This window comes from Lagenorhynchus albirostris, chromosome 17 (assembly GCF_949774975.1).
Source record: "Lagenorhynchus albirostris chromosome 17, mLagAlb1.1, whole genome shotgun sequence".
Lineage (NCBI taxonomy): Eukaryota > Metazoa > Chordata > Mammalia > Artiodactyla > Delphinidae > Lagenorhynchus > Lagenorhynchus albirostris.
In genome coordinates this window covers 69,958,459-69,983,570 of record NC_083111.1, presented here as the reverse complement: position 1 = coordinate 69,983,570, position 25,112 = coordinate 69,958,459, and the positions used below count along the sequence as shown (strand labels likewise).

The following is a 25,112-nucleotide window of genomic DNA, read 5'->3' as shown; positions in this document are numbered from 1 at the left end:
CGGACTCTCAACCACTGTGCCACCAGGGAAGCCCTCATCTCTAGTTTTTTTTTAATATCTACAAAAGCAATGATCCAAAGCAAACACGCAACATCACGTGACACTTGTTAATCCTGGGGGTGGGAACAGGGTCATTGATAAGTGGCCCTTTGTGGCTTCTTGGTTTGTGTTTCAGATCTGGATGACTCACATCATGCAAAGAAACCCCCAAACGCAGCAGAGTCACCGAGAAGGACGGAGCGGAGCAGAGAGCTGGGGGCACCCAGAGCACCCCCAGAGCACCGCTACTTTAAAGGGGGCCGGGGCTGCCTGCATCCCGAACACGCCTCAGCGGTCCAGTGCCACTTGGCCTTAACCCTCTGGCATGTGCTCGACCCAGTCACCTCCGCCCCCTTCACACTCCCTCCCCAGGAATCAGGCTCAGCCACCAACGCTGGGCTCTGCCACTCAACCAGACACAGCTACGCTGCCCAGACCTCAGGCACCTTCCCAGTGGTGACTCACCCGGTCCTCTCAACAAGCGCACGAGGGGCACAAGGCAAGGACCGCCCCTTCAGTGAAAGGCGCGGAGCTGAAGCCTCAGAGAAGTCCGAAGAACAGCGTGAGCTGACTCAACGACTGGAAAACAGGACAGTCTCAGAAGCAATCCGCCTCGCAAATCTGGCCCAAGTCCGGGGTTTACTCTGCGTCAGGTTCCGAGAAGGGGGACTAACCACCAGCTGGGTTTTAGACTGAGGTCATCTAAATTTCACAATAACCAGCTTCACAGAGGAGGCGATGAAGGCCCAGAGAGGCCAAGCATCCTCCCCAAGATTACACAGCCAGGAAACACCAGATTTTTCTAACACACCCCCATCACCTCCCTGGAGCATTTCTCCATCAGGAAAATTCGCTTTCTGACGAGCATCCTCATATTCCCCGAACATGCAACAAGGCGTTTCCAGGGCCCCTGGGTGAGCAGAAAGCTGGGGGCTTGTCCTGGCTCATGTTTATTTGTTTACGTCATCGCCTGCCAAAGCCAGTCCTGAACCTCTGAGTGACTCAGAGACCTCACCGGGAGCAGCTGCTCTTTGGCTGGAGCCAGATAAGCCTCCACGGGGGAGATGGGGAGGCTCAGGGCCGTTCCTGGTAACTAGGTGGAGCCGACCCCCTCTCCCCAGAAATCCCCACCCCCATGCGGAGTCACAGACGGTAGCAGATAGGTAGACGGGAGGGAAAGACCCCACTGCCAGCAACTGCCCTGCAAAACCAGCTATGAGCACGGCTGACACTTTAACAGGACCAAGAAAGGGGGGCCAAGCTTCCCCCCACCACCATGGGTGCCAGGAAGGGGACAGGTGAGAAGAGAGAGCAACCAGGGCAGATGGGAACGCAAGCGCAAAGCCAAGGCCCCGAAGCTCCTCGAGGGCCCACCATAGCCACCCGAGTCCCAGAGTGGCAGACACAGACAGAGCTGGACTCCAGCCTCCAGCGTCCTAAGCTATGGCACGTCACTGCCTAGCTCTGGCTCCAAAGCCTTTTCCCTGAAGGTTCTATAAAGCAGAGGCAGACAGCATCTCCTGAACCTGCAGCCACCCACAAAAGCGTGTTCTCTTTATCCTACACCCCTAGTCCTAACTGACTAGAATGTATGGGTGCTAATGTCAGAATAATGAAGAAAACGTTCCCCCTTTTTTTTAAGGCAGCCGAGTCTCCTTTCAAACTTCTCACACAGCCCCTCACTCTGCCCCTCCTTTGGAGAAATTGAGAATCATTCCCCAGCTTTCTCAAATATGCTCCCCTTCTCCCCCGATGGCCTGCCCTGCCTCTCACATTAGCCAGGTTAAACAGGCGCCACAGGGAAGAGGCTCAAACTCACCCACGCTGACCCAGGCTTCCAGCGGCCAAGGCCATGGCCCTGCCCCACTGCGTGAGAAATTTTTTGTGGAGTAGCTATAAACCTTCCATTGCCTCCAAACCCGCTCAGGGATAACAGGGTGTTGGGGAAAGGGTGAGAGGTCAAACAGAGACCCTCCTGGAATCTGCCCCCTTCATTAACTTTGGAATTCCGCAGGCCAGTGTTTTCTCAAGCCTTTTTACACTAAACACTCACCCAGGAGGAGGGGACGGCCATTCTCACACTTCAGGCTCCAGCTGAAAAAGCCAGGACCTGGCTTCCTGGGATGAGGGAGGGCCAGCAGCAGCCCCTGGGCCCCCACGGGGAGGAGCTAACACTGAAGGAGCAAATACTCAGGTAAGAACTAGAGATTCAGTGGTGTTATGGTCCTGACTTTGCCTATGATGAACGTGAGGCTCAGAGAGGTTTAGGAACTACAGCAAGGTCACACAGCTATGAAACAGCAAAGTTTCACAATCTGGCTGTGTTTTGCTCCAAAGACCGCCATCTTCCAACAACTGCAGCTCTCAGCCAAAGGAGGGCAAGGATCTCCCAGTCGGTCCCAGGCACCCTGTGAGGTAGGATCTGGGCGCCCAGGCCTGCCACTCAAATTAGCACTGAGGCCTGTGTGTAATTCCAGGGCTGGAAAGAGCATCCAACACTGAAAACACTCCTGTGAAATGACACCCTGAAGAGTCACCAAGATGACCCCTTGCTAACGCTGCAGCCCCTGCCACAATGCACGTGTCTTTAGGTTGTACTGTGGGTCAGAGCATCAGAGGATGGCACGTAATAAGCCTTCAACAAATGTCTGCTATGCAAACGGTAGGAGAACCAGCAGTGTGAAGGTCTTTTGGATTTTCCGTAAAACCCCAAAGAAAGTACCATCCACATTGCTGCTTAACGAGCCTCATATAAAGACTACATCTTGTAACAAGTTTTCTTTAGTGTTTATATCCAGGAGGAGTCTCTCACTTTCAAAGACAAACAGGTTTCCTTCATTTAGACCAAGGGGCAAACTATAGCCTGTAGGCCCTTTGCCAGTTCTTTTTTTTTTTTAATTAATTTATTTATTTTTGGCTGCATTGGGTCTTCATTGCTGGTGTGGGCTTTCTCTAGTTGCGGCGAGCAAGGGCTACTCTTTGTTGCAGTGCGCGGGCTTCTCATTGTGGTGGCTTCTCTTGTTGCGGAGCACAGGCTCTAGGCGTGTGGGCTTCAGTAGTTGTGGCTCGCTTCAGTAGTTGTGGCACACGGGCTTAGATGCTCCATAGCACGTGGGATCTTCCTGGACCAAGGCTCGAACCCGTGTCCCCTGCATTGGCAGGGGGATTCTTGACCACTGCACCACCAGGGAAGTCCCTATTTCCAGTTCTTATAAATAAAGTTTTATGGGAACACAGCCATGTCCATTCATCTACATACGGTCTATGGCTGCTTTCCAGACACAAAGGCAGAACTGACTAGTAGTGACAGAACTGTACAGCCCACAAAGCCAAAGACATTTACTACTCAACCCTTGAGAGAAAAGGTTTGCCAAGCCTTGATTTAGACACAAATATAATCTAGTCAGTGTGTCGTGCTAACCAGGAACTCAGAACTAAAGTTACTGTTCAATATTAGTAACTCACGCATCCTCAATGGTCTTTATTTCCATAGGTCTGTATGTTTTGATCCTCTAACTCCATTTTAACACTTGGTTTAAAAATAGCGAATAATCCCTGAGTGCTGATTATATGTCAGGCACTGAAGTAAGCCCTTCAGTATGATCTCTTATTTAATTCTCACAATAAGCCCATAGGGTAGGTAGTATTTATCCCCTATTTACTGAGGAGAAATGAATGAAAAAAACATGAATGAATGAGTCATGGATTGATTGCATAGTGGTGATATTTACTACTTCATAATTCAATCCCAGAGAGTAATACAGGAGTTGATTGGAAAACTTTGGTGCTCAATAAGTAGAATAGAGTTGGCAGAGCTGAGATCAGCTGACTTTGTCAATTCGAGCAGAATTATAGGATTACAAAGCACTATCATTCCGAGATTCTTTTTGTTTTCAATCTAGTTTCAGACTGAGCTGTGCAATCGTTTCATCATGAATCTTCTGGATTTAGGGAGGATCACAGTGGACTAAACAGCACAGTGACATAGGGCTACTCAGGTCAGTCTGAGGAACACTCTGTCTCCAGTGATGTGGCCGGGGCCACACAGCCAAAGTGCCACCAGTCGAAGCAAGGACGTGTGCTCCAAATTTAGCGCTCTGCAGGAGGGCTGTGTCCACATGTTGCTACCTTAACATTTTTGCAAAACTGACCTTTTTGTAACTTACATAACTACATCCTAAGCAGTAATATCCGAAAAATCACACGTCTCCTATGCCAATCATGGTCTTTTTCTAATTCAAGTTAAAATAAATATAAAACAATTTTTTTAAGTTTGCCCCTCTATAACCTAGAGGCACCTTGTACACCTCACTGCACTCTTGAGAACCACAGGCCAAGCAGGAGCAGAGAGGCTGAATGCTGACAGATAGGAGGGCATGCCAGCTTCTCCGCGCTCTCCTGAGATAATCTTGGTAGTTTTCTGGATCTCTCTGAACCTCAGTTTCTTCATGTGTAAAAGTGGGGTTCCACCCACTTCCCCAGGTTGGAAGATTAATCAAGCTTTGATAAACACCATCCGTTAAGCAACCCCATGGCTGTTCAGTGACAAGCCTGGTCTCCAGACTCAGCCTGTGTGGACCCCAGGAGCCCAGGCCCCGCCACGGGAGAACAGGTCCAGGCTGCTAAGCCATCGCCAGGAATGCTGGTTGGGGTGTCCGTGGAGGTGGGGGGTAGCCCTGCATCCCCCAGACCCTCCCCCGTCAACGAGAATGTGTGCTATCAATCACCACGAGGGTCTATCAGTTAATTAAATTTTAGAAAAAAAAGGTCGGGCATGCTCTAGCAGCAGCCTGGGGTAACAGGGCTCAAAGAAAAATGGGTTCTTCCAAGCAGCTAAAAACAGACTTGTGAGATGATATAAGGCCAAGAAGAAATGCGAACTGGCCACACAATTGCAAAGGAAAAACTGGAGGAGCCGATGTGGACCCAGAAAATGGCAGCATAGCAGCAGCGCCAGGCCCACCAGGACCGACAGCACCAGAGGCATCCTGGCTTACACCTGTCTTCCCAGAGCAAGTGCTGCTGCCTTCACTCCCAGGCTAGAAGAGAAATTAGACAGTCTCCCTAGCAATGAGGATACCAAGGCCCAGAGAAGGGAGGCGATCTGCCCGAGGTCACACAGTCACTGGGGGCTGAGAAGGGAGTAGAAGTTGTGTCTCTCAGTTCCAAGCTGTGTGAACCAGCGGCTTTGGAATCAGTGAGAACTGTGTTCCAATCCTGCCTGTGTTCCCTGGGGGAGACCTGCTTTGCCTGTCTGGGCTCCCAGTTACTTCAGCACTAAAAGAGACTGTTCTAGTGCCCACCCCATAGGTCTGGTCTGGGGCTGGAATGGAATAAGGTCTGACACGTGCCCTGCACAGCACGTGGCTTAACAAATGGCGATTATTCCTACATCTGTGCCCGCAGGGTGCAGCCTCGCAGACACGGGGCAGCTGCTCGGAGCAGCCAGAGAGGGGGGAAAGCGGGCATCTTACTTCTCGCCGTGACCATTCTGTGCCTTCTGGTGCCCGAGCCCACCCACCCCCTCCCGGGAGGAGCGTGAGATAACCCAGACCACCACAATGGGGTTATTCTAGGGAGTAACTGATAAAAGGAGAAAAAGCAGGGCTGCGGGCCATGTGATAAGTGAGGGCGCAACTCTGCAGCAGGAGGGCGCGGGGAGATGGCAGAAGACATGCGAGGGGCCTGGGAGGGCAGAAGCGGAAGGGGCAGTGCTGTGCCTCGGTGTCCCCACTCACTTGCCTAGCTGAACCCCTCACGTCCCTAGGAAGAGCTCTGATGGCCATTGCAAGCCCAGCCCAACCTCCCAACCCTCCAAGGACCCCCAGACCCTCAAGAGCCCGCCCCAGAGGATTCCTCTCCCTGTCCTGCTTGGCCGTGGATAGCAGCGAGCATAGCAACTGTCACCAATTCCTCCCAGCAGACCGTGGACCCCTGGGGGCTGTACTGTGACCCCAACCACACCTGGTCCTGCCGCCCAGCATGGGGCCTGCTTCCTCCATACAGGGAGCACAGAGTTCTTACTGAAAGCCTGTCTCTCCCAGGTGACAAAGAGAAACCCCGACCTAAGGACCCCAGGAGCATTCCACAGCAGGCAGTGCTACACACACACACACCACACACACACGCACCACACACAACACACACACAACACACACCACACACACCACAAACACCACACACACACCTCACACAACACACACAACACACACACCACAAACACACACACATACAAACACACCTCACACACCACACAAACCTCACACACCACACGCACACCACACACACAACACCCTTCTCAGCCTCCTGCTCTGCCTTCTCCTGGATGAATAACCTTGGGCAAGTTACACGGCCGCTCAACGCTCTCAGCTGTAAAATGGGCACACTGCTGTCCGCCGGGGGAACTGCTGGGCTGATCAAGTTACACAGATGCTCAAAAAGCGTGTCTCCCTCTAGTCTGTCTTTTCACAGCCGCCGAAAGAGATCACCACCTGATTTCTGTGAATCTCCACCTGACCTGATCAGCTACGATGCAGTAAGTAAGAGGCCTGCTGTGTGTTCAGGCTGTGAACAAGGCACACAGGTCTCCTGACCTCAGCTTACCTCCTAGGGTGGGAGAAAGAGAGGAAATCAAATACCTTGCCTAAGTGGTTATAACATCACGACGCGTGGCGGAGCTGTGGACCAGGACGGCGGGGAATAACCAGAGGGCCACTACTTCCACGAGGAGGTCAGGGAAAGCCGTGCTCACAAGTGCCGTCGGGCCTGAGCGGAACCGGAGAGAACGCAACCAAAATCGAACCCCAGGCACCGCCCCTCGTGCCGTCCTGGCAGCCAAGTGGCAGGTGGTCCCAGGTGGCCTGAGAGCACGGGGCACTGGCTGTCGGAGCCGCCACTCTCCTGTGGGCAGCACAACGCTAAGGCAACATCCCTCAGAGCCACCAACCTCACAGCTGTCTGGTCAGGACAGCTTGTCAACTGCAGAACTGCCGCAGTCCTCCGTCGCCGGGCCCAAGTCCGGCCACTCGCTCCCTCTCGCGGACAGGAGGCCCCTTTCCCTTGCCTGCTGCCGGCCGGCCGCTCGGCCTTCCCGTGGGCTCTGGGGACGGGGACCTTTGATCAACTGTCCACGCCAACCAGCAGCTCCCAGTTCAAAGGCCAGCACGGCCCACCTGGCTCTGCTCAGAAAGACTTCCAAGGCCCAAGCAACACCCCTCCTTCCTGGAAGGCTTCCCCCAGGCAGCCGTGAGTGACCTTCCCTACCACGTGCTGAGCATCTGCTGTGCACCAGACACGACACTGGGGGTCGGCACGTGCACGACTATTTTGGGACCAACACCAACCCTATGAAGGACGACGATGAGTCACCCCCACTGAGTAGAGAAGGGCAAGGAATCCGGGAGTCACTTGTCCCGAGTCACTCCACAGACACGGGTCACAGATTCCAACCCAGGCCCTTCTGGCTCCACAGGAACCCAGCAGTGCCTGCAGTGTCTTAACTCGCCAACGATCATGTCCTCATTCACCCTTTCTGCAGCAGGAGACGTGCCAGGCACTATCCAGTGTCTTGGAGACACAGAGCCACACAGAAGAGGCCCCGGCCTTCAAGGCACGTATGATCTGGTAGATGAGGACAGACACACGAACCGGGCAAATCAGTAGAGGGTGACAGGCACGATGACAACATCAGTGACGGCTCCTTGGAGGCAACTTTCCATTTCCATCTGTCCCACACACACACCCAGCACGATGCCAGACACACAGAGCGAGCTCGTTAAATGCCAGCCCCTTCTGAGAGCCGGCCACGTGGTGGTGACCTCGCACCTGAAGCCCAGGTGGGTGCTGGACAGAACACGCGGGAGATACGTGAACAAGGAGAAGGTGGGCCTTACGTTTCACAGGGAGCCCCCAAGGGAGCTGGCAGAGCCCCAACCGAACATGCCTGTCGGCAGCAAAGGCAGGAAGCTTCAGTCCTCCGTCCACCAGGGGCATCCGGGCTGCAGGAATCCGCGAGGCACTCAGCCAGGGCCTTCCCAAAACCGCCTTTAGCATCCAGAAATGGGGCGGGTGTGTGTCATTGGAGAGAGGGCTTCCACCAGCGTTATTCCTCAGGCGGCCGAGAATCACTGTACATCCACACGGCTCAGAAAAGCCTTCAGGGAAGCTCCACGCAGCTGACAGGCGCGGCCACCACGAGGGACCATCTCTTAAATTCCGTTCTGGTCAAAAGATCAAGCCTGGGGATGGGAAGGAGAAAAATCGACCTTGTTACAATCAAGAACCCAGGGCAGCAGTTATTCTTCCTTCCTTATGTTTGACCTAAGACGCTGAGAGGGGAATCACTAAAAATAAGGCCCTGCAGCTCTGACACTAAAATAGAGGTGAGGCCAGAGACCGAGGGGGAGCGTCCTACAGGCACCAGAGCCCTCGCACCAAAGGAACTTTCTACTGCTTAGGGTTCCTCCTTAGGAACTATCCAAGTAGGGCAAAGGGGCTGAGGTACGCCCGTTATAAAGAGGAGGACAGAAAGTTCCGGAAAGGTTAGGTGGCTGGCTTAGGGAGTGACCGGCACAGCCAGGCCTGGCACCCTGCCCTGGGCTCCCCTGCAGGGCCCAGAGGTCCCAGCTGAGGGGGTTTGGGGTCAGCTGGTAGGAAGTAGTTCTCTGTTTTCTTTTTAAAGATAACCGCAAAGCCTTGGCGTCCTTCCAGGCCTTGTCCTGTGCTATGAACGTCTTCAGGGGCAGGGCCTGGGGCCTGTTCCTTTTTTATTCATTCCTTCAGCAACTGCTGAGCGCCTACCAGGTACTCAGTACTGTTATAGCTATATGGGGAGACCTTGGTCTCCTAACCCGGAGTACTTAACTTACTCTAAAGATAACTGAAAAACAAACAGATGTGGGAGGGAGGGAGACGCAAGAGGGAAGGGATATGGGAACATATGTATATGTATAACTGATTCACTTTGTTATAAAGCAGAAACTAACACACCATTGTAAAGCAATTATACCCCAATAAAGATGTTTAAAAAAAAAAAAAAACAGATGGATCCACAATGCTTAGGGCTGGGGGTTCAACAGCCACCTACCCACCCATGATAACAATACCTGCCCTTACGGAACAGCAGTTACCCTGCTAAAAGCTCTGGCCCCCATCTGATACAATCCCCAGCCACCCTGAGACTCCTGCCCTTATTTTCCAGATGAGGAAAGATAGCCATAGACAACTAGGAAGAGTAGAGCCCGAATCTGAGCCCAACCTGTCTCCTGAGTCTGCGCCCTGATCCGGGATGCCTACCCGAAGGGCCGTGGCTAAAACTTAGTTCCGGACGCTCCCCCTGCATAGAATCCTCATTTAATCCTCACCACAACCCTACGCATTATAGAACATTCTCATCTGACTTCAGAGATGAGAAAGCTGAGGCCCAGACAGCTTAAGCCACTCGCCCAAGGTCACACAGCTAGAAAAACCACAGAACAGGGATTTGAAATCAGGCAACCTGGCTCCAAAGCCCATGAGCTTGACCATTACGCCAACTGTCATCAACAGCAACCATTGCTGCAATTACACATTTTCCAATACTTAGTGGTAAAAGACAGCACAATTCATGAGCCTACAGTTCTGGAGGCCAGAAGTCCAACACAGGTCCCACTAAGCTAAAATCAAGGTGTCGGCAGGCTGTGTTCCTTTCTGAAGGTTCTAAGAAGAATCCGCTTCCTTGTCTTTTCCAGCTTCTAGAGGCTGCCCACATTCCTCGGCTAGTGCCCCTTCCCTCCGTCTTCCTCTATCACAGCACCTCTCAGCCCGTTTCCATCATCTCATCTCCTCTAACTCTTCTGCCTCCCTCCTTCCACTTTTAAGGTCCCATGAGATTACACTGGACCCACCCAGATGATCCAAGATAATCTATCTCAAGGTCCTGAACCTTAATCTTATCTGCAAAGTCCCTTGTGACAAGTAAGGTACCATATTCACAGGCTCTGGGGATTAGGACATGGGCATCTTTGCGGGTCATTATTCCATCTATCGTTGCAGCCATGCCAAAGGGCATCCATCCTCTGTGTTACTCATTCTTCAGCGACCAGAGGTCAAAGAGTGAGTCCCCTTGCTCCATTTAAACCGAACTGACACAGCTTTTAGACCCAAGAGAAAGATCGGTTCAAAAGGAAGCTTAAATGTCAAGACAAAAGTACAGGAGAGTGGCTGAAACGTTAAGAGTTGGAAGTCAAGCTACCAAATTTACTAGCTATGTTACTCTGGGGAAATATTTTTCACCCTTGGTTTCCTCATCTGTAAAATGGGAGTAAATCACATCTACCCACTTCTTGGCAGTGCTGTGAGGCTGACATGAAATAAGCAACATAAAGCACTCAGCATGCTGCTGGGCACGCACTCAGGGCTCAGGGTCAGCCCGTATTTCACACATCAAATGGAGGCGGCCTCCCACCCGTCGAGGGCGGTCTGTCCCAGGACCCCTCACAACCGCCCCTCTTTCTTCCTCGGCTCCGGCCCAGGAGCAGCACCGCACCAGAAAGTTAGGACCGGAGTCGGGTCGGCTGAGAGGGGCTGCTTACGGCAGGAGGGGGGCAGGGATTTACGGCACCAGCCCCGGTTAATGGCAGGGGAGGGAAGGGGGCACACAGTCTGTTAAATGTTTACTGAGGCCCACAGGCAAATATGAAGCCCAGTTTGTTTTGCTGGCGTTGGGTACATTAAAGCTCTGTCACCTGGGGAAGAGTTATTCCATGGTCTGTTGGGTATTACTGCAGCAAAGCGGTGGTCCCTGACCAGGGGCAGGGGCAGTGCCGACGTTCTCGCACGAAGGCAGCTCTGCCACGGACTCCACCTGCGAGAACTTAGGATGCAGGGCGCTGCACACCACGGCTTCTAGGACCATCAAACAGCAACCCTTCTCCCTCAGGGAGCAGTTCTGTTTCCTCTGCTAGGTGACTCCTTTTGGGTCATTTGCTCTTCCTGTAATGGATTAGCCAAAATAAAAAAAGCCAGGCAATACCCAGGATTGGCTTGGCTGGGGAAGTGGAATTTTCATACAAGCCGGTGCACAGACATTCTGAAGAAAGAAAGACAAACAACCACTTTGGGAAGCTGTTTTGCATTATCCACCAGAGCTGAATATATGCTTTACATAGTCCACGCTTAGGTATAAACTCACAGAAATGTGTACCGATGTTCGCCAAAAGATATGCTGTCGGATGTTCATGGCAGCGCTACTCATGACAGCCACACACTGGAAACGACTCAAACACCTCCCAGCAGGAGATTGGATACTACACACACACACACACACACACACACACACACACACACACACACACAGGAATATTACAGAGCAACGAGAATGATCTACAACTGCACGTAGCATGTGAATACATCTCACAAATGTAATTTTGAGTGAAAGAAGCCAGACACAAGGGAATGCATTGTGATGTCATTTATATTAAAAACATAAACATGTCAACCTAGTCTATGGACAAGGTTATCTGAGTGGGGGGGGGGAAGGGACAGTCAGTGACGGGAAGGGGTCGGGAGGGGGCTTCTCACACGCTGGTAGTGTTCTATCCATCCCGGTGGCGGCTACACTGGATGTCTTATCAAGCTGTTTTATATGCTTCTGATATGTGTGCTTTTTTATGCATGTAACCTCAATAAAAAGTTAAGTAACATTTTTTTTTTTAATGTCTCCCGTGCAAGTACGTTTGCTGGAATACTGAAGACGTGGCAACACCCACTCAGGCCTGGGAATGGCCCCTTCTAGGTCTCTCTGCCTTGTATTTTCATGCCCTGCTGCCTTACAGCTGACCCTGCCCCGGGGAGGGTGCTCAGGGAAACACTTCACAAATAAGCTCGCTCTGGCCTAGTGACACGGAATTTGACATGGAATTGCCCCACAAGAAAATACAGCCCCTGGCCCGATTCTCTTGGTTGAGTCTTTCCCCTCTTAGCCTCTGCCTCTGTCAGGCCCAAATACGTCACTTCGTTCTTGACCGTCCCTACCAGGTATTTCCAACAGCTGACCGCTGCCCGCTGCCCGGTAGTGAACACGCTGAAGAAGAACGAGAAACAGCCTGCCTCTATTTCCTACCCAACACCAAGAGAGCATCTTTCTAAAATACCAGCTTCCCCTAAAGATGGGACGCACAGAGGAGTGCTCTGGGAATAGGAAGGCTTAAGGGATCCTGGGTTGGCAGAGACCGGAATGCACAAAGCCAGGTCACGCAGCCCCCGGCGCCGACACTGGGAGAGAAACACAGTCTCTCTGACTGTGATGGTGGGAGCCGGAGAGCGTGTCTCCTAGTGGGTGCCTGGCTGGCCTCCAAGCCCTCTCTCTGCTTCTGGGTCTCCTGGACTCCGGGTGTATGTTTTCCCTCTCTTGCAGCAGTGATCAGTCGGAGTGTTCATTTTAGTAGGAGCAAGAGTCAGCAGATGCTGACCGCGCCACCTCTGAAAGCTGCCGGGGCGGGGAGGGGGGCCGGCTGTGGGGAGGAGGGACCGGTTCCCCAAGGGGAGGATCCAGTCGGTAAAGCTCGCACCATCTTAGCTGGCCTCGCTCTCTCTCAAGTACGCGAGACTCCATCAACACGGATGCTACCAAGCAGGTGGAAGGGAGTGGCGGCAACTTCTCCAGCCGTGTCCGTATTTTTTCTCAGTGATACCCCGAGAGCTGGGGCCTGCCTAACCTGGGGAGATAAATCAAGCAGATTTGTTCCCAGGGAAAGCGGCAGCTGTCCGACTGCTGACTGACTCTATTTTTGCTTCGTTTCAGTTTCTCCCCAGTGTGTGCTGGGATGATACGGATCAGCTGCCTTGGAATTTCCAAGCCTTCCAGCCCATGCTCCCCCACTCGCCCCCATCCCACTCGCCCAATTCCTCATTCAGGGGATGGGGGCTCGGGGGCCAGATAAACCCGGGTGGGAATCGCAATGGGGTCAGTCGCTCGCTGGCCACGGGCACAGCCCTTAGGCTCTTTGGAAGTGTTTCCTCACCTGTTGAATGAAAACGAGGAATCGAAACGCATGTCCCCTGGGGTTCGTATGTGGAGGAGACTGTATACAAAATGCTCAGGGCCCAGACCTGCCCACGGGGGCTCCTGACTCAGCAGAAAGTCAGCATCACCTCAACCGTCCTGATCAGCCGGTACTGTTGCTTGGGAGATGCAGACTGAGCCTCGCCCCACTCACCAAAGTCAGCAACGGACTGAAGTTCCTCTGCACTGAACCATCTAAGGCCAGGTACCTCCACCTCCACCTCCACCAATTAGAGCCATTCTTCAAAAATTCTGACATTCGGGTCCAGCCAGTCTCCCGGAGACCTGCAGAGCCCTTGAGAACTCAGCAGAGGTTCAATAAATGTTGGCTGGAATAGTAAGTGACTAATCATAACTGCACATTGAATGCTCACAATGTCCAGCATGGTGCTAGGAGCTGGAAATCACATCGGTCAAGAAAGACAGGATCCCTGCCTTCAGGGAGCTCTCAGGCTACACCAAGAGATCCAGAGATATGAACGGGCAGATGGTGCATGGCCGCAATCGGATATGCTGGTGATGGCCGGGCACCCGTGGCAGGGTAGTGGGTGCTCGGCAGAGGAGAAGAGGCTGGACCACACTGAATGTGAGAGGCCCCAGCATGTCAGAGCACAAGACACCTTGCAAATAATCCGGTTCCTCACTGAACAGCTGAGAAACAAGGCCCAGAGAGGTAAAGTGACTTGCCCAGGGTGGCCTAGCTAAGACCTGCGCGATGCAGAAGAAGAAGCAAATCTTGAGCGAAAAGGGTGGGCTGGGCACACGATGCCTAGCAGAGCAGGGCCATGCCACCTGCAAGCTCGCTCCAAGAGCGCTGGTTGGCTTGCGCTGTGTAACCTCAACAATGCTGTGAGGTAGCAAACTCGTCTCAAGAGGGGACACTGGCCCACAGCAAGCTGTGCGCCCAAAGCCATGCGGGAGCCGGAGACCCTGAGATAGGAGCCCCGGCGCTCTGCCTCCACAGCCTTTTTTGCCTAACCACTAGGCTGTCCTGCCTTAGAAGGGGGATATGGAGGGAAAGACCGGGGGCAGGGTGACAGGATAAGAAGGTTCTGGAAGATAGAGCTGGGGAGGGCTCTTGGGAGTTTGGTCGCTAGAAAATGCAACGAACAGAGACTCCCGAGGCATCAGTATCCACTGCCGGGAACTGACCAGAACGCCCCGGCCCAGTGACCTGTCGGTGGGTCCCGGGCTTTGCTCTTTCCCCGAGGTAAGTGTCTCCTGTTGCCCACAACATGCTGCTCCAGAAGGTTCCTCGTCAGAGTGGGACGTTTGCCCATCACATCATTCCCACCAGGCTCAGGGATGACAGGGTGGGAGTGCGGCAGTGGGTCTCCCCAAAATAACTGACCCCTGACTGCTCCTCCCCACCTGCAGGTGAGAAGACAAATGGTCCTGGAGAAACCTAGGAGCAGCGCCCACCCAGGTAGAACGTGATGACACCTCACTTGTCATAGACTGTCCTACAGACACACCTGTTTGGGGGGTACAGCTGTCTTGATTACAGATCCCTGGGATTACTTCACAATAGCTTTCTTTTTCATTAACTAGACCAGACCAGAGAGAAATAGCACCAGCAATTGTAAGAGAGACAAAGAGGCAGGCAGACAGACGGATGGATGGAAAGACAGACAGCAGGGTGGGCGGGAGGGAAGCCGTGCCCAGCAATGACCAGCGTTTTACAGACAAACAGACCAGGGTGAGAATTCTAGCTCCAGTGCTTACCAAGCAGCTGTGAAACCTTGAACTTCAGTTCTCTGAATCTACTTGCCTCCCTGCAAAACAGGTCCTGCCTTGCACAATTAGGCGGGAAATTAGAATTAACCTATACAAGCCCTTACACATAATAGGTCCTCAATAAAAGAAAACCTTCCATTTAATCAGCTCACCTCCATGGTCCTTTACACCCTGAAGGTGATTAAGACACTGAAATGAACTGAGAAAGCCATGAACACTTTCCTTCTACAAATGACAAGCCTTCAAAGTCTTTTTTTTTTTTTTTTATAAGTTCCTTCTGTTTGCTTTTGCTCATAAAGAACCGCAGGGAAAGGTCAGCAAAGACCCAACTGTCAGTCAAATCCCAGGAAGAAAGGGGACAAAGGGCCACGGAACTGAGCCACCCAACAGGGACTAAAGAGACAGTTCTTTACAGGACAGCGGAACTCACCCTTGAAGACTCCAAAGAGAGAAGCTCTAGGACGCATTATATTCTCCAAGAAAGTAACTCTGAAGGAGAGTCAAGATTTCACACCCTGCCTGCAAAGAGCTTCTCATTAAAGCAACGCGGCTACAGGAAATAAACAGTCCACTGAAGGACTGAGCCCACAAACTGCGGTGGACGTGCTCCAGGACCTCAGGGAGCCCTGCACGGGATTGGAGCTGTTTTCATGGACGGATCATGGGCAGCCTGAGAGGTGTACAAGTTGAGTAGAAGGGAAAAGAGGCTCAGGGTAGTGGGAGCGGTAGAAGGAGGAAGACGGGAAACAGCGTTTATTAGTCGCCAGTCACAGAAGAGGCCCTTTTTAATTCCCCCATTTAATCCCCATTAATGCTCACAACCCCAGAGACAGGTCTCAAACCCCCAAATTACAGAAATGTCAGCAGGGAGAGGGAAGGCATCTTGCCCCCTGTTGCACAGCTCTCAAGGGGTGGAACTGAACTCGGAACCATCAGCCTACAAGCCTCCTCAGATCCACCATGACACCAAACCCTGGCCTTGCTTTAGGATTTGGGTCACGTTCCCAGCACGCTGAGCTCCCGGGCTCTCGGGGGCTGGGGACTGACTTCCTCTGCTTGAGCTCTTTCCTCAAAGCAGACCTTTCCACCCGGCAACCCTGCTGCACCTTCCCTCCCCAACCCGTCTCACAGCTCCATACATCCCATAATCATCACCTTTATTCCAACTCCTCTTATTGCCTGGATTAGCTGGGCTTCCGGGAAGGTCACGATTGTGACTTTGGAATGCATTTCTGACTTTCACGGAAAAGGTCTTTCCTTCAAGTCACATGGGCACATTTCACTAAGTAAACTCTGGGGGCGAGCTGCCTGCCCACGGGACACTGGGTAAATCCAAAGTGGCAATGGTGGGACAGGAGGCAGAGATGACAGAACAAAAATCCAACAGACTGGGTGTGAGGTTCGGGAAGTGATCACCGCTGTGCTGTCACCCCAGCGCTCCACGGAAGAAGGGAGTCGTTTAAAACATCCAGCGACTGACGAAGGAAGTGGAGCGGCTTGCCCCTGCCTCTCCTTCCCCTGCACCAAAGGCAAGCCCCTCTTCCACCCCATCCTGTCGGCATCCGGGGTCAGGAGACAGAAAGTACACGGGCAACACGAACATTATCGAGGGAAAGAAAGGAGACAGAGGCAAGGAAGGTAGAAAAGGAGGAAAAGAAGATTTTAAAATAAGCAGCAGAAATTCAAACGCATTAAAAACATATCAGAATCGTAGTCCAAATAAAAACCCTGACTTGGGGAACTTAAGTCTCCAGAGCTCCGTGGGAACTGAGTGGCATGGCATCACAGCATCCGTGGCAAGTCAAGTTCAACATCGCACACACGCACACACGCACACGCATATATACACACACACGCACACGCACTGCTGTGTGGGGGGTGTACGTGGATTACTCCATATTTACCAAGTGCCTTCACAGTGTGAGTTGCAGTACTAGGCTCCCAAAAGGTTTCTCTGGGCCAGTGGGTCTCACACCTGAGTGTGCCTAAGAACCACCTAGGGGCTTGTCACAATACAGACCCCCCCCCAAGGTCCACCCACAGCAATTCTGACCAGTAGGCCTGGGGAGGGGTCTATTCTGTAGGTCCCTCAGGTGACAGACATGCAGGGTGATAGTGATGTGGGGCGACATGGATGCAGGATTATACAGTGATGCAGGGTGATACGCGATACAGGGCGATAGTGATACAGGGTGACGTAGTGACGCAGGGATGCCGCAGGGCTCACTGGAGAAGCTCTCTTCCTGGGGGGCTAACTGCTCTCTCTTCAGTGTGAGGCATTTGAGATGAAGTGAGGCTGTGAGCGGTTGTTGCTGGGAGGGAGGGAGGGGGTTACCCCTACCGAGCACCCTTCTGGGCCAGCCACGAGCTGGGCTCCTGGGGCTCAGGGTCTCGCTTTGTGCCCACCCACCCCTCCGAAGCAGTTACTGGTGCATCTTACAGATGAACAGCTAAGGCTCACCAGGGTGGCTTGTCCAGGGTCACCTAACTAGGAAGCAGCAGAACTGGAAACTTCCTTTTGTCTCCGAGGAGGGAAAAGATAAAAAGGAAAAGGATACACTCTAAATCCTGAAAACGTGGAGTGGTTTAGAGGAGAGGAAGGAACTGGAAGAGGAAAAAGGAAAAGGAGAACAGATGCCTGAGCACTGATTCCTCACGACGCCTGGCTGGAGCGCTTCTAATCCTTTAGACGGGCTCCAGGGAGCATGCAGCCCCAGCAGACCCCCTGGACCCCACAAACCATAGCAACGGGAGGAGAAACAGATCTCAGATGGTTCAGGAGGGGACGCTGTGCAACCAAAATACTCTGATTTCTCCCCCAGTCACCACAGAAAACTCAGTACAGCTCACAACACATCTCATCACTTGCTGCTTCCTCTTACAAACACACAGGCACCCAAAGGGTCATGTCGAAAGAAACCCACACGTTGAGCGCCCAGCGGCACCTCGGCATAAGCCGTGAGAAGGACGAGGACCTTCCTTTGAGGGTGAACAGGATCATGGGACACATCTCATCATTTTGCTTCTCGGTCTCAAACCTGCAGGATGACAGTCAACTGCTTCACAGTCAGGCTGAAGGTAATGCCCACGGCTAACATTTACCAATTGTCTTCAAGGCAGCACACACCTCAAATTGGTGTATTGAAAAAAAACCGCAAAATCTATAACACAGGTGGTAATAAACTGAGCTGGGATTGAGGTCCCAGGGTCCCAGCTCTTAAAGTTTCAACTTTAGCTACAGACACCCCTGCAGTCTGAGCACACTGGACATGTCACTCACTGACTCTCCCCTGGGCCTCTGCTTCTGCTGTCTTTCCAACTGCTCAGCCTTCTTGGTGAACTTCTACTCATCCTGCAAAGCCCTTTCTCTCACTGTGCCTTCCCCAATCTTCTCATCATCCCCCTGTGACTTACAGCTAAATCCACTGCTGCCCCTTCCCCAGCGCTCCCACCGAATAAAGGCAGACACCATATCAATTCAAATCCCAAGCCTGTCACCTCTGGCCCATTTGCTCCAGCACAGTGACCCAATATGCAGAATTGGCATGCTCTAAAAGCACACAGGCCTTATTCCCTCCACGGCCCTAGTCCCACACTGAGCTGCCATCATTTGTATCTGAGCTTTCTCCATTACAAAGCTGTGGGTAAGCAGCTTGAGGATAGCAACTATGTTATCCTTAAATTCCCCGTTTCCCAGAACCCAGTCCTGCAGCTGCTTAGCAGCTAGTAGCTGCTCAATTAATGCTCATGCTGGATAGTCATCCACTGGGCATTTACTGCAAACCTACTGTGTCAGTCTCTGTGCCTGGCCAGAATGATGGAGACTGTTTGTTTAACGGAGAGAAGGCAAAAATATTCCAAAGGAAAAGTGAACGGTTCTGAATCACCGATTAACTGAAGGAGTGGAGCAGAGAGATTCTGGAAGGGAAATATCCCCTTGGAGACTCAGGCTCTGGAATCACAACAGCCCACTTGCATCCTGTCTCCTTACTCACTGTGCACACCAGGAGGCTTATTTATTAGCATTTGGAAGCTTCACCTTCCTCCGCAGAAATTAACACCTGCCCTTATAGGGCTTCATAGGGCTGCTGGGAGGATAAAACGAGATAATGCAGGCAAAGTGCACGGCAGGGCCCGCACACACAGAAGGTGCTCAGCACGTATTAGCCATTATTACCAGCTCCGGCAGCTCAGTAACTGAAAGGCAGCCAATGGTTTCTCAGCAGACAAGAACACACCTGAATGACAGACGTCATTCTTCACACTTCCAGAAATTCAAAGGTATCTCCCTTCCGTTCAATTTCCAAATTAGCTAACGATGAGAAAGTGGTGTCCTTCAGGCAATTCAAGGCGCCAAGTACACACACGTCGTGCTTACTGAGGTGTGTGTCATGGGCACCTTCGAGAGTCTGCAAAGAGGAGCGTGCATTGGGCCGGAACCTGCCCGGACTCCCTCCAAAACCCTCAGGGGGACACGCCTGGAGCCAGAGGCAGGCCCAGGTCTTGCAACACCACAGCCGCTCCCAGCTGGACGCCTGAGGCGCCACTGTCCTTGCCTAACCGGGGTGGGTGGGAGAGCAAAAGCCAAGCGAGAGGACAGGGCGAGGGAGGAGACGGCGGCCCCGTGCAACAGGTCAGAGAATGGATACTCTCACATGTCTGGATTCCTAGAAGATCAGAAGCAAGGGGCAGGGATGGGGACAAAGAACGCTTATTGAACCCACAAAGGACCAATGACAGCCCTGGACAGAATTTCATCAAACGTCTCCTGTATCTCTCACGAAGTACCTTGGAGACGGCAGGACTTTTCCCTCATGTGAGACCTTTAAGAATCTGAAACAGTCACGGCAGGATTCCAAGCCGGGGTTTTTCTGACTCCTTTCGTTAACGTTCTCTGCCAAACTACAGGGATGACATTACACGGGAACGTCACTTCCTCCTTTTTACGTTTCTGTACGTTTGTGGAGGCCATTTTTCAACAAGCATATATTAATTAGGAAAAGAATTCCAGATGTTTTGCTTGGTTTTCTTTCTGAATCCGTATCTGGTGGTGGAATTTGCAGATATTCTTCTCTGGGTACCAGAACAGTTCTTGGCTGTAGGTCCAAAAGCACCAAAGAACTGTATCCTGATCATTTCTTTCCATGACCCACGCTGAGGGGCAGTCACGCCCTGTAACTGATCTGAGGGACTCCGCCTGGGGACAGATAAAGCCTGGGGTCCCTGGGTACCAGGAGTCTAGCACATCCAGCCCCCGGCAACAAGATTTCAATCAGAGACGCCATCAGCTTCTGCGGTGTGAAGCAGCAGGTAGCTGGGCAGGGCTGACCTGAACCAAGCTGGCCCTGCCACCAACGCGCCCGGACCTCAGGAGCCAGGACTGGGAGGGAACAAGGGCACAGGCATGAGGGAGCGTGCGGGCTCTTCCCCAGCTCTGGGAAAAGGCCGTGAACCCAAAATCACCTGAGACCACGTTTCCTAACCTGTGAGACAGGATTGCTGTGGGGATGGCAGAAGCTAAAATTCAACGCTTCCCCAAAACTCTTTCACCCCAGTGACCTGCATGCCCAAACACAGGGGCGGCGAGACACTGGAGAATTCCCAGTGCAGGAGAATTCCTCTCGGCCCCTTAATGTTTATTTGGTTACGAAAGTGTTGATACCCACTGCCCCTCTCCCATTTATCCTGAGGCTGCCATCCCCTGGGAGCACTCCTGGGTGTCCAGTCAGCAGAAGGGCACTTATATACGCTAACACAAGCCACAATGCAGATGGGTGGTACCTGCTATGCAGCGTCAATTTCCAACGCCCTCTCTTCCCTCGTGGTGGGCCTGAAGAAGCCCCCATCTAGCAATAACCATTCCTCTTCACTGCATATTTCTGCTTTGCTCTCGCGATTTTGTTTTTTTTAATTTATTTATGGCTGTGTTGGGTCTTTGTTGCTGCGCGCGGGCTTTCTCTAGTTGCGGTGAGCGGGGGCTACTCTTCGTCGCGGTGCGCGGGCTTCTCATTGCGGTGGCTTCTCTTGTTGCGGAGCACGGGCTCTAGGCGCGCGGGCCTTAGTTGCGGCACGCAAGCTCAGTAGTTGTAGCTCGCAGGCTCTAGAGTGCAGGCTCAGTAGTTGTGGCGCACGGGCTTAGCTGCTCCACAGCATGTGGGATCTTCCCGGACCAGGGCTCGAACCCGTGTCCCCTGCCTTGGCAGGCAGATTCTTCACCACTGCGCCACCAGAGAAGTCCCCTACTATCATTTTTTTCTCATGGAGGACATAGACAGGGCATGGCTAGTCGACCCACCTACAAGATGATGTGGAAGACAGTCTAAGAGGAGAGAAACTGATCCAGCATTTTATCCTGTGGGCTTCCTGCCTTCCCCAGTCACCGGACAGAGGAGGAAGGGGACGAACAGGGGGGAGATAAGACTCCAGTGGTTACAGGGTTCACAGGGAACGCAGCACGCACAGCGACACTACTCCTCTCTTTGCAAACAATAGTAATAAATGCTAACATTCTCGGGGCACCAACAACTCACCAGGGCTCTACGAGCATCATCACGTTTAATCATCACCATGACCCAGGATGGGTTTGTACTTTACGAATAAGGTTACCGAGGTCCAAGGATGCTAAGCCACTTTCTCAAAATCCCATAGCTAGTACGTGGGAGAAGGAGGTTCCTTTAGTTAAAGAGGATATCTGTGTGGACAGCTCAAGAGCACCCGGAGCTGCGGCCAGGGAGCGCACAATGAAATCACCAGCTTCACCGCATGCTCCGCCTTTCCTTCATTCAGCAAACATTTACCAAACGCCTGTACCTAAGGGAGAGAGTTCTGCCTGTCCTCCCGGCCACCTTCTCCTCACCTTCTCCTTCAAGAAGGGAGGCTGGGGCTTCCCTGGTGGCGCAGTGGTTGAGAGTCCGCCTGCCGATGCAGGGGACACGGGTTCGTGCCCCGGTCCGGGAAGATCCCACATGCCGCGGAGCGGCTGGGCCCGTGAGCCATGGCCGCTGAGCCTGCGCGTCCGGAGCCTGTGCTCCGCAACGGGAGAGGCCACAACAGTGAGAGGCCCGCGTACCGAAAAAAAAAAAAAAAAAAAATTGACAAACGTTCTCAGACTTTCGGGTCATGGAGTTACAAGGAACGGTACTATAAAACCAGGTCCTCAAGCTCTTGGGGAAACCAGGAGGGAGGCTATCTTAACAGAAAACAGCTGCCATTGTCTCACATCAGCTTCGTTCCTCTGACTTTCAATGTTAGTCAAACGCTATAAAGCTTAATACCCAGTAATGAGACTTAAATAATTAATGCTTGATAGCATTAGCAACATCCTGTTATTTAATAATAAAGAATAATAATGTCAGCTTCAATGATTTACTAATGAGTGCTTAAATAATTAATTTTAAGATGTACTATGCAACCTGCAAGTTTGTTAACTCATTCACTGGACTTCCTCCCAAACCTGGCCCACAAGCCTCTGGTCACTCTCATCACTGCCGTCAACACTGTCCTAAGTTGCTTACAACTAAACTCCGTCCACCAGAAGCAGCTCCAGAGCAACAGCAGAGTATGCTCTGAAGACACTGCCTTGAGGCAGTGCCTACGGGAGGGTTTGGGGAAATTTTAAGCCATTCTTAAAGTCTAGTAAACTTTTCAAAAGGAAAGAGATGCCACTAAAAAAATTAACATGTGAAGAGGAAGTAAGGCCAGGATGCACGAGTATATATGCAAGGACCATTTTTTTAAAAAGAAACTGATTCAAATTATGGGCAATTAATATAGTTAAATGAACTATGATACATCTATACTATGCCCCAAATTCTGGAAATACTGAGAGTCTTTATTTCTGGGTGGCAGAACTAACATTTTTAATTTTCTGCTTTTCAGAGAGAAGGTCACAGACCCAGAAGCAGTACTGCCTGGTCATTTCCAGGAAGCGACCCTGTGCCCTCGGCCCATCACCTAACCTCTGTGCCTTGCAGCACCGTCTCCCAGGGCTGCCACGGGATTAAATTAAATGAGTTAATATTTGCCAAGGGCTTAGAACAGTTGCCTAGTGTATAAGAAGTGCTACATAATTCTTTGGCAAACAAAGAATTATTTTATAATAAGGAAAAAACATTATTTTACAAGTCAAGGAAAAATCTAGTGGTGGATGTGAGGACAGTATCACAGGAACCTCAATATAAGGCCATTGGGACTGTGTCATTGCTCTTTTCTTACAGCTTCCTTTCATAATGGTTTGCGGTGGACCTCCTACCCTCAGGGAAGGCATAGGTTAGATTCACCAGGAAGCAGCACAAGGTAATTTGATGGGGGCGGGCGTAGATGACCTGGGACCCCTGGCACATTCACATCAAAGGAGATGCCCCAGGAGGGGTGACAGCTCAGACCACCTCCGTTTCATGCCTTAGGACTCCCCAGGCCCCTTTTCCACTCTCCCCAAGCACCCCAATCCCCCCAGCACATCTGCATAAAAAAATGAGACTGTAGAGCCTCAAGGGCAGGCCTCCGAGTTCATTTTTCACCTGGGGCCCAGGCCAGCCGAGAGGGCATTACCATCCCAATGGCCCGGCCTTCGCCAGAGAAGGAGAGGAGAGCGGGCTGGAAATGCAGGGAAGTAAGTGCTGGCTCAGCACAGCCCTCCCAGCGGAGCGTCCTCCACAATCGCTCATTGTCATTCCGGCCAGGTGTCTGCTTGCCGCCGGCCAGCCCCAGGATTCGGCGGCGGCGATGGGGGCGGTCCAGGCAGAGGAGCGGATGGGTCGGGTTTGCATATAAAAGAGCTGCCAGAAAGCAGTCTCGGCCCCGCGAGACCTGTCCTCCCCACAGCTGAGATTCTGCCGCTTCACCTTCCCTGACAACTTGACCTTGGCTGAGGCCAAACACAAGCCCGGGCGGCGTCCCCAGCCATTCCTCACGTTCTGGGTGACCCAGCCAGCTGCTCCGGGCAGCTCTGGAGCAGGACCAAGGAGGGCACCTGAGGCCAGCCGAGCCAGGCCCGGGGCAGAAAGAGCCACTCACTCGGGACAGCCTCACCCTTCAGGGGAGCAGCCCCACTCCACCCCAGTACCCCTCAGGCCCAGGTGATGACGACCCCGGCGCTGTCCTGGCTTGGCTTTAAAAAGGCGTTTAATGGCATCCTATACACTGAACCCACCCTGACACACACACACACACACACACACACACACACACACACACACACACACACACACACACACACAGTATTAGTGAGAAACCCCTCACAGACACAATATGCCTTCTTCTTAAATGGCCTCACTGAGGCAAGGCTTGGGACCTGCATTCCAAGAGTGGGACCGCCGGGGGCCAGGGTCACCTCCATCCAGCCCCCACTGCTGCCTGAGCACCCATTCCTGTGGGTCAGGGCAGGAAAGCAGACAGGCAGCGGGGCTGCTGGCCACACACCCTGGACAGGCAGCTCAGCAGGGCCCCGGCAGGAAAGACTGAGAAGGTTCCAGGCCCTGAGCCTAGGCACAGCCAACCTGCTGGATGGACGGGCTCATCACCTGAGCCTAGTGTGCACCTGTCGAGCACTCCCGAGACGCTTTAAGAAATACTCTAACAGACCGACAATTAAAACTTAAAAGAGCAGGGCAGGACGGGGAGGGGTCCCTCCCAGCACCTAACGCACCATTACTCCATTCTTCCCAAGCTGCTACAGCCAAAGGCTGGGCTGTCAGACGGAGAGAGGTGATGGGCATTTGGCCTTTACACAAGCCCTTATCACCCAGATCTCAGCACACCTGCTTAGCCAAGCCTTCCCCGCCAGGTCACCAGGCAGGCCTCGGCGGACCCAGTCCCCGATGATCATGCCCAAATACAGGGTTGTCTGCCAGTGCCACACCCCAAAGGACATTCCCCTCTGATGGTCCCCAGCTCCCACCCCCCCAGGAAACAAAGGGTGGCCAAAAATGCGTTCTCCATCACATTAGCTTCCCAGGGCTGTCGGAGCAAATCACCACAAGCTCCATGCCTTAAACGCAACACAAATGAACTAAATACAGTTCTGGAGGTGAGAAGTCCAAATGGGGGCTCACTGGGCTGTCAGCAGGGCGATATTCCTTTCCGGAGGCTCTGGGGGGTGGGGGGAATCCCTGCCTGATGGTGTCTTCCCCCATCTTCAAAGCAGCCATGTTACTTCTCACATCACGTCACTCTGACCTCCTCCTTGCCTCCCTCCTCCACTTTTAAGGACCCTTGTGATGACACTGGACCCACAGCAAAATCCAGGATAATCTCCCTATATTAAGGTCAGCCTTCATTCCACCTACAACCTTCA

General features: G+C 52.5%; 1 long non-coding RNA gene across 4 annotated transcripts in view; it reads right to left on the bottom strand.

Moving 5' to 3' along the window:
• Nucleotides 1-25,112, bottom strand: part of LOC132507742 (uncharacterized) — a 376,375-nt gene that overhangs the window by 299,519 nt on the left and 51,744 nt on the right. For all 4 annotated transcript variants that reach the window (XR_009536285.1, XR_009536286.1, XR_009536287.1 and 1 more), the window contains exon 2: nucleotides 7,932-8,276. This is a non-coding gene — a long non-coding RNA (uncharacterized LOC132507742). The remainder of the gene's footprint in view (nucleotides 1-7,931; nucleotides 8,277-25,112) is intronic.